General features: G+C 46.3%; 1 protein-coding gene across 6 annotated transcripts in view; it reads left to right on the forward strand.

Moving 5' to 3' along the window:
- Window positions 1-14,641, forward strand: part of LOC137618687 (zinc finger protein 182-like) — a 353,526-nt gene that overhangs the window by 398 nt on the left and 338,487 nt on the right. For 2 of the 6 annotated variants that reach the window (XR_011039795.1, XM_068348847.1), the window contains exon 1: window positions 220-354. The exons of 3 other annotated variants lie outside the window; for them this stretch is intronic. The gene's annotated coding sequence lies outside the window, so the exon portion shown is untranslated. One more of the 6 variants, XR_011039793.1, reaches the window with a different exon arrangement.

Below are 14,641 nucleotides of genomic sequence, written 5' to 3' on the forward strand. Positions count from 1 at the left end.
AACCCCCCCCCCCCCTTAACTTTGCAGGCTGATGTTAGTTTCCATTATTTAGGAAATATTAACCAATAGATTTTTTTTTATTTACAGAACAACAAAGCATTTCTTGGAAGAGTTGTCGGGGTGTATGTATGATAGCGGCCACCTGTGTGTATTATCATGGCTAACTTAGAATAAGGCAGAATAAGGGGGGTTGCAGGGGGCTAACCCTTTTAGGTAAGTAGGTAAGGATACGGCTTGTAGGTTAGGTTAGGGGGGAAAGTTTAGGTTAGTTGATGTCCATCTTTAATCAACGTGTGAGGAACTGGCCGCTGATATACAAAGGCTCCAAGTTGCCTGGAGGAGGACAGTCAATTGGTAAGCAGGCCTACAACATTGCATAAATAAAAATTTCTAGACGGTCATATTGACGTCAATTTAAACCATTTATATATTATATATACCCAAACTCTGATGACATTATTATCAAATAACAAGGTGGTGTAAGCACATTTTATGTGGAGGTGGGGGCATCTTATGTTAACAGATATCTGTTTGACAGAGAAAATTGGTGCCTGACCTAGCCTGTGTCCGCCAATCTACAAACCTTGCAGATTCTCTAATCGTAGTCAGTATTTAACAAAATATTTAAAAGCCTGATTGAAAAATAGAATTTGGGTGCCTTTTATTTCAATCTGGATAATAATAACATTCTTAAATTGAATGGCGAGTCATGATAACAACGTTACGTTTTGATGACTTGAAGCATCAACCAGTAAATGTTTACAACGGTTGTGTGGGCTGTATAAGTTTAACTTCTCATCATTGCAAAAACTGTTGTGCAGCAAATATTATTCATCTTGAAAATAAATGCATGCTTAAGAAGTTCTGTGAAATATATACTCATGCACCGCTCAATGTTACTGTGATATTTGCTGATTAAGAAGAAGGTATCCTGTGTCAGGTTAAGTAACATTAGGGCGTCAGATGGATAAAAGTAGTTTCGTAACCTCAGCAAATCGTAACTGTACTGTATATGTTTTGTTTTTTCAATATTAAACTTAGCCGGTGATTATATAAGCTGCAGCTCTGCTGCCCGACAGAAAAACTCTACGTTCAAAATACGCCAGCGATCGCTATGCAGGTAGGGGGTGTACATCAACAGCGCCATCTGTCGAGCAGGTACTCAGTACTCAATGTAAACACAGAACTCAATTTTCTCTCTGTCGTGCCACCGGCAAGACCTACTAAATTCGCTGTTGCTTACTGGATTGGTTTTCACATATTTTGGTGAAGTACACATTTCTAGTTATTAGCTTTCGCTTTGCAGACGTTATCTTCAATACATCCTTGCATTCTTTTATTGATTTTGGATTATTTGTTGACGACTTTGGTTAGATTTTGAATTCCCCTTTGACTAATTCAAGATGGCTGACCCTTCTCAAGTCCCTAAATTCAGGAAATGTAATGCTAGGGACTGTTCAAGGCGTCTTCCGAAGGCCTCTATCGATCCTCACACCGTTTGTTCCAATTGTCGGGATAAGACCTGTCAATTGGAAGATCGATGTGAGGAATGCGTTGGGCTTTCGGAATTCGATTTCATCGAATTCCAGAAATACACACGTAGGCTAGAGAGAGATAGAGTCAGGAGAAGTTCATCTCGCTCCGTTGATTTTTCCTCTCCTCATGCCCCACAACCTATTCCTTCCCCTGTAGTGGTTGCTCCTGATCCCCCTTCTAGCACTCAACAACCTTCGATGGCAGATATGATGCGTGCCATCCAGGCTCTGGGTGAGAGAGTCGAGTCATTGGCGAGTGACCGTAACCAACTCATGGCAGACGTCAAGGAGTTGAAGTGTAAGAGTGCAGTGGGTAGTGACAAAGTAAGTGGTAGTGTTGTGGAAAGTGTTGTAGATAGTGTTGCGCTTGAGGGTTCGTCTGTTCGTGCCTGTCGTCCTCCCAGTCCGGGACCTCTTGCAAGCTCCCAAGCCCAGGGGAGAAGCAATGTCGTACGACCAAAGGGTTCGAGAGGCTTTAATCAGCGAACAGACGTTCCCTCCGTGGTTTCGGACATATCTAACCAAGATCGCCCCACCCACACGAAGACGAGAGAGCCCATTTATTCCTCGTCTGCGGAAGATGTTTCTCGAAAGAAACCATGGACCAAGGTCTCGCGGCCTCTTAAACGCAAGTCAGTCCCTTCCGCGCAAGTCCAACGGCCCAGTTGTAGCCACTGGGTCAGTTCGGACTCGCTGCAGTCTTCCGATGACTGCACACCTCCTAAGAGAGGCAAAGCGGTACCGCATCAGGCAGTAACACCGTCTGTTGCCGCACCTGCTACTGTAGACCCTAAGTGGTCTTTGCTGCAGACCATGCAGACACAGTTAACGTCTTTAATGCAGGACTTTCGTGCGGAGAAGGTTGACGCTGCACCAACCGCTAGCCTACAACCACCCACGGTTGTGCGTCCAGTGGACGCTGAGGCTACCTTCTCCCGCACTCCAGCTGTGAGAGTCCCGCCACCCATGCGTTCCAGTGTACCCTGCCAGCCGCATGTTGACGTTCAGCGACGCACGGAACCTTCCGTTGACGTTCGCGAGTTACAACAACAACCTAAGTTGTTTTGTTTTGACGCGGTGCGTCAACCTCCGCAACCCAGTGTGGTTACCACTACTCGCCCACAGCAGACTAGACAGTCTGGAGTAGACGCTTTGCGCCCCCGCGCTGCTATGGTTGTTGCCAGCTCACAGACTGGGCAACAGTTCCATGACGTTGCGTCCGGTTCAGTCACGCATGCACCCGTGCTGCCGGACTCAGCTGACCAGCCTATTCCTACTCCTTTGCCGCTTCCTCCTCAGTATTCAGATGATGGACTCTCTGATGATGACGACGCTGCACACATTGACGACCCGCATACGGACATCGACGAACCCAAGACCACACAACCCTCCTTGGACTTTAGGAAAGTTCTTGCACTGTTCAGGGAGATGTATCCTGATCAGTTTGTTTCTGCGGCCCCACGCTCTCCTCCATCTGAGTTCGCGTTAGGCACGCAGTCATCCGCGCCTGCCTTTACGAAGCTCGTCCTCGCCCGCTCGTCTAAGAGAGCTTTACGAGTGTTGGGAGAATGGATGCAGTCCAAAAAGCACCTTGGGAAGACAGCATTTACGTTTCCCCCTGCGAGACTCTCTTCCAGATCGAGCGTCTGGTATGCCACGGGAGAAGTTCTCGGCTTGGGAGTTCCTGCCTCTGCCCAGGGCGACTTCTCAAGTCTAGTAGACTCTCCCCGCAGGCTAGCCATGAGACGCTCCAAGGTTTGTTGGTCTCCTTCAGACTTAGACCATCTGTTGAAAGGAGTGTTCAGAGCCTTCGAGGTTTTTAACTTTTTGGATTGGTGTTTGGGAGCGTTGAGCAGGAAGATCTCCCCTTCTGACAAGGAAACTTCCATGCTCATTATGTCCTGCATGGACAAGGCCATACTGGACGGTTCCAGTGAGCTTGCGGCTTCGTTCGTTTCCGGGGTCCTCAAGAAACGGGAAAACCTTTGCTCCTTCTTGTCAGCTGGAGTAACACAGTGTCAGAGATCGGAACTTATGTTTGCTCCTCTCTCAAAGTGCCTTTTCCCAGAGGAGTTGATAAAGGAGATTGCTGCCTCCTTGATTCAAAAAGACACGCATGACCTGGTTGCGTCCTCTGCCCGCAAAGCCACCCCTTTGCCTACCTTGTCTAGACCCAGGATGGACACTCCAGCGTCCAGATTCATTCCGCCCTTTCGTGGCAGAGCCTCCAGCAGAGGAGGTGCTCGTGCCGAAGGGAGACGTGGGAATAAGAAGAAAGGTACCAAGTCCTTTAAGGGCAGAGTCTGACTGCCACCTTCTTCAGACAGCAGTGGGAGCCAGACTCAAGAACTTCTGGCAGACCTGGGAGAAAAGGGGCGCAGATGCACAATCTGTGAAGTTGCTCAGAGAAGGGTACAAGATCCCGTTTGTACGCAAACCCCCTCTAGCAACGTCTCCCATCGATCTCTCTCCCAGGTACAGAGAGGAGGACAAGAGACTAGCTTTGAAGCAAGAGGTGTCTCTCTTACTAGAAAAGGGAGCGGTAGTCAAAGTCCGGGACCATCAATCCCCGGGCTTCTACAACCGTCTCTTCTTAGTGGTAAAGAAGACAGGAGGGTGGAGGCCGGTGCTAGACGTCAGTGCGCTGAATGTCTTTGTCACAAAGCAGACGTTCGCCATGGAGACCACAAAGTCTGTTCTAGCAGCGGTCAGGAAGGAAGACTGGATGGTCTCTTTAGACCTAAGGGACGCTTACTTTCACGTCCCCATCCACCCAGATTCCCAACCTTTTCTGAGGTTCGTTTACGAAAAGGTTGTCTACCAATTTCAAGCCCTGTGCTTTGGCCTAAGCACGGCTCCTCTTGTCTTTACGAAACTGATGAGGAATATTGCCAAATTCCTGCATTTAGCGGACATCAGAGCCTCCCTCTATTTGGACGACTGGCTTCTAAGAGCTTCTTCCAGTCGTCGCTGTCTGGAGAATCTAAAGTGGACTCTAGATCTGACCAAGGAATTGGGTCTCCTGGTCAATATGGAAAAGTCCCAACTGGTCCCATCCAAACTATAGTGTACTTAGGGATGGAGATTCACAGTCAAGCTTTTCGGGCTTTTCCGTCGGCCCCCAGAACAAGTCAAGCCCAAGGATGCATCCAGAACATGCTAAAGAAGGACCGATGTTCAGTCAGACAGTGGATGAGTCTGATAGGGACGCTTTCATCCCTGGAACAGTTCATTGCGTTAGGGAGACTGCACCTCCGTCCCCTTCAATTTCACCTAGCTGTTCACTGGAAAAAGGACAAGACGCTAGAAGCGGTCTCGATCCCCATTTCCGAGAAGATGAAGTCATCACTGACTTGGTGGAAGGACAACATCAACCTCAGAGAGGGTCTGCCCCTGGCTGTTCAGACCCCCAACCACGTTCTCTTCTCGGACGCATCGGACACGGGCTGGGGTGCGACATTAGACGGTCGGGAATGTTCGGGAACTTGGAACTCGAATCAAAGAACGTTACATATCAACTGCAAGGAGCTACTGGCAGTTCATCTGGCCTTGAAAAGCTTCAAGTCCCTCCTTCTAGGCAAGGTGGTGGAGGTGAACTCAGACAACACCACGGCCTTGGCGTACATCTCCAAGCAAGGAGGGACCCATTCTATGACGTTGTACGAGATTGCAAGGAACCTCCTCACCTGGTCAAGAGATCTAAACCTTTCTCTGGTAACGAGGTTCATTCAAGGCAGCATAAATGTCATGGCGGATTGCCTCAGTCGGAAGGGTCAAATCATCCCAATAGAATGGACCCTACACAAGGATGTGTGCAAGAGACTATGGGCCACATGGGGCCAACCTACCATAGATCTCTTTGCAACCTCGATGACCAAGAGGCTCCCAATTTATTGCTCGCCAATCCCGGACCCAGCAGCAGTTCATATAGATGCCTTTCTACTGGATTGGTCCCATCTAGACCTTTATGCATTCCCCCCGTTCAAGATTGTCAACAAGGTACTGCAGAAGTTCGCCTCTCACGAAGGGACAAGGTTGACGTTAGTTGCTCCCCTCTGGCCCGCGAGAGAATGGTTCACCGAGGTACTTCAATGGCTGGTGGACGTTCCCAGAACTCTTCCTCTAAGAGTGGACCTTCTACGTCAGCCACACGTAAAGAAGGTACACCCAGGCCTCCACGCTCTTCGTCTGACTGCCTTCTGACTATCGAAAGACTCTCGAGAGCTAGAGGCTTTTCGAAGGAGGCAGCCAGGGCGATTGCTAGAGCAAGGAGGACATCCACTCTTAGAGTCTACCAGTCGAAGTGGGAAGTCTTCCGAAACTGGTGCAAGTCGGTATCAGTATCCTCAACCAGTACCTCTGTAACCCAAATAGCTGACTTCCTATTATACCTGAGGAAGGAAAGATCTCTTTCAGCTCCCACGATCAAAGGTTACAGAAGCATGTTGGCAGCAGTCTTCCTTCCGTCACAGAGGCTTAGATCTTTCTAACAACAAAGATCTACAGGACCTCCTTAAGTCTTTTGAGACCTCGAAGGAGCGTCGTTTGGCTACACCGGGTTGGAATTTAGACGTGGTACTAAGATTCCTTATGTCAGAAAGGTTCGAGCCACTACAATCAGCCTCCTTTAAAGATCTCACTTTAAAGACTCTTTTCCTCGTTTGCTTAGCAACAGCTAAAAGAGTCAGTGAGATACACGCCTTCAGCAGGAACATCGGATTTTCATCTGAAACGGCTACATGTTCTTTACAGCTTGGTTTTCTAGCCAAAAACGAGCTACCTTCTCGTCCTTGGCCGAAATCGTTCGATATTCCAAGCCTTTCAAATTTGGTTGGAAATGAACTAGAAAGAGTCTTATGCCCTGTTAGAGCTCTTAAGTTCTATTTAAGACGAACTAAACCTTTACGAGGACAGTCAGAAGCTTTATGGTGTGCTATTAAGAAACCTTCTTTACCTATGTCAAAGAATGCAGTTTCCTATTATATCAGACTGTTGATACGAGAAGCTCATTCCCATCTGAATGAGGAAGACCATGCTTTGCTGAAGGTAAGGACACATGAAGTTAGAGCTGTCGCAACTTCAGTGGCCTTTAAACAAAATAGATCTCTGCAGAGTATAATGGACGCAACCTATTGGAGAAGCAAGTCAGTGTTCGCGTCTTTTTATCTTAAAGATGTCCAGTCTCTTTACGAGAACTGCTACACCCTGGGACCATTCGTAGCAGCGAGTGCAGTAGTGGGGGAGGGCTCAACCACTACATTCCCCTAATTCCATAACCTTTTTTAATCTTTCTCTTGAAATGTTTTTTATTGTTGTTTTTGGGTTGTCCGGAAGGCTAAGAAGCCTTTCGCATCCTGGTTGATTTGGCGGGTGGTCAAATTCTTTTCTTGAGAAGCGCCTAGATTAGAGGTTTTGATGAGGTCCTTTAGTATGGGTGGCAACCCTTGATACTTCAGCTCCTAGGAGTTGCTCAGCATCCTAAGAGGATCGCGAGGCTCAGTAAGGAAGACGTACTTAAAAAGGCAGAGTAATTGTTCAAGTCGACTTCCTTACCAGGTACTTATTTATTTTATGTTTGTTATTTTGAATAACTGCTAAAATGAAATACAAAATACTTAGCTCATAATAATGTAAACAAGTAATGCTGGTCTCTACCCACCCCCCTGGGTGTGAATCAGCTTATATAATCACCGGCTAAGTTTAATATTGAAAAATGTTATTTTTATTAATAAAATAAATTTTTGAATATACTTACCCGGTGATTATATATTAAAGGACCCTCCCTTCCTCCCCAATAGAGACCCAGTGGACCGAGGAGAAAATTGAGTTCTGTGTTTACATTGAGTACTGAGTACCTGCTCGACAGATGGCGCTGTTGATGTACACCCCCTACCTGCATAGCGATCGCTGGCGTATTTTGAACGTAGAGTTTTTCTGTCGGGCAGCAGAGCTGCAGCTTATATAATCACCGGGTAAGTATATTCAAAAATTTATTTTATTAATAAAAATAACATTTTTCGTAACTTATCAGAACTAGCGGATGATGACTTCGACAGTACAGTAGGGATTTTGTATCTGAGAATTTGGTCATTTCGTAGCGATTGTTTGGTCATTTTGTAACCTATAGAGATATGTGATATTTTTTATTGTTTTGTTCTGTTGTGCTTTGTTGTCTGTAAACTGCATTGGGATATTCAATTAGTTTATGTAAATCTTCATCAAATTATGCTTCTCTGTGTAAATTCAATTGTGTAACTCACATAGGGCTTATGTCACTTTTAAGAAAATAGTAACAAAAGTAAATTGAAAGATCCACTTAATTGTACCGCATTTCGTTTGAATCCATCTTTTGATAGATCACATAAGATGGCCTGCTGTTGGGGGTGTACAATTTTGTTACACACAACACAAACATCCGTGACATTTATTGTACCACAATATAACAATTCTGACAATCGCATTTGAAATAAGGAACCCTCCAACAATTATGTTTAATTTTTGTGATTAAAACTGAGATTGTCCGAATAAAGTTTTCTCAAGATAATAATTGTTTTTATACAAACTGTTGTTAATTATCACATCGTGCCTTAACCACTGTAGGATCTTCTTAAAAAAGTGTTTGCTAATTGAATGTTGGTAATTGCTTTTCAAGGTCTCTAATTTCTATTAGTTGACCCTTTATTATTATTATCATTTCTTGCTAAGCTACAACCCTAGTTGGAAAAGCAGGATGCTCTTTTGTTTGTAGTAACTTGCAAACACAAACCATTTTTGATAATGAGCTGATCAAAGTCCTTATTGTTGACAAAAGTAGTCAGCTTCTGTAAATTAATGTTGTCAATATTGTTAGATATGAAATAACTCATCGTAACCTCAAATTATCATTTCGTAACCGATCAGAATTAGTAATGTCATAGCAAAAATTACTCACAACACAGTTTACCTCACTACCCACCAACATTACCACATTAGTTACGAAATGACCAAATGCTCTTCTACAAAGAGGCACGGTTACGAAATGACTAGATCCCCTTCAGTTCCCCGTAAGTAATGACTCTGCATTCTAAGTTAGGTTAGGTGGTGGAAGTTGAAGTACTTCCTACACGAGTATGAACCATAATCCTTTAATAGGAGTATGACTCCAGGAAGCTGGAACTGTCGTGAAAGATTTGACAAAGTATTCACTGTAGCCTATAACTAAAGGCATGTGAAGTACAAGACCCGGTCACCAGTCAGTCATTAAGACTACCCCTTTTGACTATGGCAGCAAGCAGTGTGGGCATACTTACTGCCTTTCAGATGTGTTTTTGTTCTCCCAATTAATACAAAACATCGCCCTATAGTAGGAGTATGACATCGACAAAGTTGAAACGGCCTTCCTGACAGGTAGAGCAACATTTACACTTCAGCTGTACTGGGCTCCCCTATCTGGGTGTTCCAATCTTTTGCTTTGCTTTTAGCTTGTACACATGGTCTTGCAGTCGTGTCTGAGGAGATACTCTTGACTCCCGTTACCCACGATTAATTCGTTGTTCCGGCACCATATACAAAACCTTACACTCTTTACATGAATATTATTTCGGCGATAGCTGAAACCAGCCATTAAACCTTTTGCGATGTGTAACTACCATCTGCTAGTTAGCAGAGGGACTTGCAGTGGTAGATCAACTACAGTGAACCCTCATTTATCGCGGTAGATAGGTTCCAGACCCGGCCGCGATAGGGGGAAATCCGCGAAGTAGTGACACCATATTTACTTATTTATTTAACATGTATATTCAGATTTTTAAAACCTTCCCTTGTACGTAGTACTGTTAACAAACTACCCTTTAATGTACAGAACACTTGATGCATGTACCCTAAACTAAAACAGGCACAAATATTAAAGGTGATTTTATATCATGCTTTTCCTAAACACGCCAAAAAGCACGATAAAAGATGGCAACCATTGTTTTGTTTACGTTTATCTCTGATCATAATGAAGAGACAAACGCATTTACACATCTGTGTATAGGTTAGTTTTTGCATCGATTATATTGATTATTCAGTACAGTATGTTGATTTTGTTATTACCAATGTTTTACTTAATTTTTCTTAGGACTTCCAAATGAAATGTTTTTCTTTATGTCGCCGCCTGAAACGACGGCGTAATAAAGTACGCTCAGTAAACAAACGAAGGCATTTAACGCGCATGATGAAAGTGATAAATAATGATATTACAGTAAAAGCTTTTAGAAAATGTGTTATTACAAATATTATTTACCGTATCTATATAAAATCATACATACGTAGCAAAGCAGGAAAACAATTTACGAGAGAGAGAGAGAGAGAGAGAGAGAGAGAGAGAGAGAGAGAGAGAGAGAGAAAGTTGTTTTACGTACGTAAATGTAAATTTAAAAAAAAAAATAGCCCCATTTCATATAAAATAGGTTATTACAAATATTTTACTTTGTCATATTACAGTACTGTAGTCTGTATAATACTGTAAAGGTCAGTACAGTATGTTGTTGTTATAGTCGTGGCGATGAAATTCTCACGAAACAAAAACACGGCATTCAATTACAACAGCTTATTCATCTCTCTCTCTCTCTCTCTCTCTCTCTCTCTCTCTCTCTCTCTCTCTCTCTCTCTCTCTTCGTGTTATACAATACTTACATATAGATGAAGAAACTAAAATTAGTTTTCTTAGTGTCAATTAAATACGAAATGAAAAAATCATGCCGAGTATACATCCATTTCAATCGTTGCTAAAAATACGGCATCCGATTTCATCAGCAAACCACTATTTTTTGGGAAACATCATTTTATTCTAGAAAATTGCTACTCTTTAAATAGTTAATTGCACATTAAGAAGGCATGTACTTTTGTTTTTAAATTTCGGGTGTGTTTTAAAAATCGAGTATTGTTGACTTCTTTTTGTTTTACTTTTGGCTGTGATTAGATCAGCTGATGTCTGGCTGCCGCTCTTGAGAGTGTACGAATACAGTAACAAAGTATCGTTTATACCATTTCTTAACTTATTCAAACCGTCTACAGTATACATTTGATATTACATAAGCACCAATGTGTTATAACCTATAAAATTTTTTTGTTTATTACATTTAAAACAACACACACACACACTCTCTCTCTCTCTCTCTCTCTCTCTCTCTCTCTCTCTCTCTCTCTCTCTCTCTCTCTCTCTCTCTGTGGGCTACTTTTCACTACCTCCCATTCCTTACCTCTCTCTATCTCTCTAACAAATGATATCTTTGTTGCTCCTCAAAGTTTCATTTATATTGAAAATCAATCATGATTCAATTTTCCTTACTTTCTCCTATCTCGCACCATCGGTCACATCGCGGTATTTTCGAAATTTCCGGAAAATCCGCGATATATGTATATACATGCGTTATGAAAAAAATCCGCGAAGTGGTGAATCCGCGATGGTCGAACCGCGAAGTAGCGAGGGTTCACTGTACCCCACTCACAGAAGCCTTAGTAAACAAACATCTACTGTATTTTTATTTCGGCTAAGTAGAATAAAGACGTAGTCCTACTCTCTGGTCAAAACATTTAACCGGTTTGCTATTAAAAGCAACCGGCCTAAAAGTTTTAAAAATTCCTTTTTTTTTTTTTTACATGTGACCTATAACTTCCCTTTTATGTGGATTCCATTGCTTCCCTTATTAAAGCAACGGCACCCACGTCCAAGGAAGTCTCTTTTGGATTCATACCTTCCTTTAGGGATTTCTGGTCTCCCAGTTAAGGAATGGTTCTGAGAGTGTTAAAGTTGACTGCAGCACACTTTGCTTCTGCTCACCTTCGTTCCTGCTGCTTCGGCATAGGAACGAGCGCAGTGGCAAACTAGTTCCCTCAGGCTTTTTCCAGTTGAGGCCATCCCTTCGGGGTGAACCCAGAAACTACCTTCAGCTATGTTTCACAGCAGCACTTCAATTTGAGCCTAACTCTTTGTCGGGAAGCAGAGAGCACTGCCAGCATTTGCTGGCAAGCCTGGACAAACCTACCTAGTGTTTGTGTTCTTGGCGTTCTGAGCCAACTTATCCTTATATGCAAGAATACACTTGTTCATGGAAAACTCCCATTCCTGAGGAGGTTTACACAATTACAGGCGTTCGCTAACACCCCATAAAGGCTGAAACAAACTCCCTTGGTTGTGCCTGTGCACTCACCAAGACAAAACTTCAGGTTTATTGCCACACATATGGTTTAATGTCGACTGCTTGCCGGCGCCACATGCCATCATTATGCCCCTGGGCGCAATGAGTCTCAATGGATGCTGAGTTTCGTGAAACGTAATCCTTCGGGATTACTTTCTCGGGTTTGTTTCCCTACCGAATGGAGAGCTCTTCAGAGCACTCACACAAAGGACTTGTGAGACATACCCTTGCAAGATTATTTTTTTTCAAGGCTCTAGTCCCACGGGGATAGTTTCGGATCCTGCTTAAGTATCCACTCATGAGGACGCTTGTACCGTTCACAAGGCGGGCAGGCAAATATTTAATACTGACTTACATCGGATTCCTGAGCTAGCTGGATATACTTTGTGGGTGCACAAATGCTAACGAATATGTTAGCAATGCTACAGCTAATTGACGATCAATTTCTTAGGGTAATAAAGTTGCTATTTGTCGTACATACATTATTCCCGAAAGCGGGCTTAGGCTTCTTTTCGATAACCTACCCGGAGGCAAGGGGGCTTTTTGACCGACAAGGCTCACCAGTGTTCTCCTGCGCGCCAGCGCTCTAGCCCTCCCCTGCACACCAGCGCTGTCCAGCGTGTCAGTGTCCTCCAGCGCTAAGCACATCAGCATATGCCAGCTTGCCAGCACTCTCCAACTTCCCAATACTCTCCTTCTCGCCAGCTGGCCAGAGCTTTCCTGTGGGCCAGCACTATCCAGCGTGGTAATACTCTCCTGCACACCAGCGCTGCCCAGCTCTCCAGAGTGCTAGCGCTCTCCAGTGCGTCATTGCTCCCCAATGCGGCCTTGCTCTTCAACTCCTCAGCGTTTGCCAGCTCGCTAGCACGTCAACGTTCTCTAGCTCACTAACGCTCTCCAGCTTGCCAGTACTCTCCAGCTCCCTAGCACTGTCTTTCACGCCAGCACTCTCCAGCATGTCAGCGCTCCTCAGCCCGTCCAAGCTCTCCAACGCATCAGCATGTGCCAGCATGCCAGCATTTCCCAGCACGACAGCACTCATCAGAACATCAGCACTCTCCAGCTTGTGCACCGCTCTCCTGCTGGCCAGCGCATCAGCATATGTCAGCTTGCCAGCGCTTTCCAACTCGCCAGTACTCTTATTCACGCCAGCACTCGCTAGCTGGCCAGAGCTCTCCTGTTGGCCAGCGCTCTCCAGTTCTCCAGCATGCCAGCGCTCTACAGTGCGTCATCGCTCCCCAATATGTCCATGCTCTCCAGCGCCTCAGCGTTTGCCAGTTCGCCAGCACGTCAGCGTTCTCAAGCTCACTAGCGCTCTCCGGCTTGCCAGTGCTATCTAGCTCCCAATCACTGTCTTGCGCGCCAGTGCTCTACAGCATGTCAGCTCTCCTCAGTGCATCAGCGTTTGCCAGCAGACCAGCGTTCCCCAGCACGACAGCACTCACCAGAGTGTCAGCGCTCTCCAGCTCGCCAGCGCTCTCCTGCGGGCTGGCACTCTTTTACGTGCCAGTACTCTCTAGCTCGTCAACACTCTCCTGCCCATCAGGTCTCTCTAGCTCGCCAGCGCTCTCCAACATGCCAGTGGTCACTAGCGTGCCAGTACTTTCCTGCACGTCAGCGCTCTCCAGTGCCTCAGTGCTCTCCAGCCGGTCTATGCTTTCCAGGGGATCAGCATTTGCCAGCTCGCCAGGACATCAGCACTCTCCAGCTCGCCAGCGCTATCCAGCTGGCTTCGCACCAGCATTCTCCTACGTGCCAGCGCTCTTCACCGCGCTAGCCCTCTCTTGGTTGCCAGTGCTCTTTTTTATGCCAGAGCTCGAAAGGGCGCCAGCACTCTCTTGCGCGTCTGCACTCAGCAGCTTACCAGCACTCTATTGCACGCCATCACTCTCCCACTTGGCAGTGCTCTCCTGCCCCCCAGTTCAACAGTGCTCCCTTGAACGCCAGTGCTCTCCTGCGTGCCAGCGCTCCCTTGTGCGCCAGCGTCCAGGTAGCCAGCACTCTCCTGCACGTTAGCGCTCTCCAGCGTGTCAGCACTCTCCAGTGCATCAGGGTTTGTCACTTCGCCAGCGTGGTAGCACTCACCAGCACATCAGCATGTCAGTGCTCTCCAGCCCAGCAGAGCTCTCCTGTGCATCAGCGTTCTCCAGCACTTCGGTGCTCCCCAGCATGTCCATGATTTCCAGAGTATTAGCGTTTGCCAGCATGACTGCATTTATCAGCACATCAGCGCTTTCCAGCTTGCCAGCGCTCTCCTGCGCGCCAGCATTCTCCTGCGCGCCAGCACTCGCCAGGTGGCCAGAGCTCTCCTGTGGGCCAGTGCTCTCCAGTGTGCTAATACTCTCCTGCGCGCCAGCATCCGGGAGCTCTCCAGTATGCCAGCGCTCTCCAGCGCGCCATCGCTCCCCAGCGCGTCCACGCTCTCCAGAGCCTTAGCGTTTGCCAGCTCGCCGGCACATCAGTGTTCTCTAGCTCACTAGCGCTCTCCAGCTTGCCAGTGCTCTCTAGCTCCCCAACACTGTCTCTTGCGCAGACACAAGTTGCGTCAGCGCTCTCCAGTGCGTCAGTGCTTTCCATTGTGTCCATGCTTTTCAGGGCATCAGTGTTTGCCAGCTTGCCAGGACATCAGCGCTCTCCAGCTTGCCAGTGGTCTCCTGCGAACCAGCGCTCAATAGCTCGGCAGGTGTCTTCTGCTCGCTAGCACTCTCCTGCACGCCAGTGCTCTCTAGCTTGCCAGCGCTCTCCTGGGCGCCAGCACTCGCCAGGCGGCCAGAGATTTCCTGTGGGCCAGCGCTCTCCAGCTCTCCAGTGTACTAATACTCTCCTGCTCGCTAGCACTCTCCTGCACTTCAGCGCTCTCCTGCACGCCAGTGCTCTCTAGCTTGCCTGCGCTCTCCTGCGTGCCAGCACTCTCCTGTGCGCCAGCACTCGCCAGGCAGCCAGAGA

Source organism: Palaemon carinicauda, chromosome 25, assembly GCF_036898095.1.
Source record: "Palaemon carinicauda isolate YSFRI2023 chromosome 25, ASM3689809v2, whole genome shotgun sequence".
Taxonomy (NCBI): domain Eukaryota; kingdom Metazoa; phylum Arthropoda; class Malacostraca; order Decapoda; family Palaemonidae; genus Palaemon; species Palaemon carinicauda.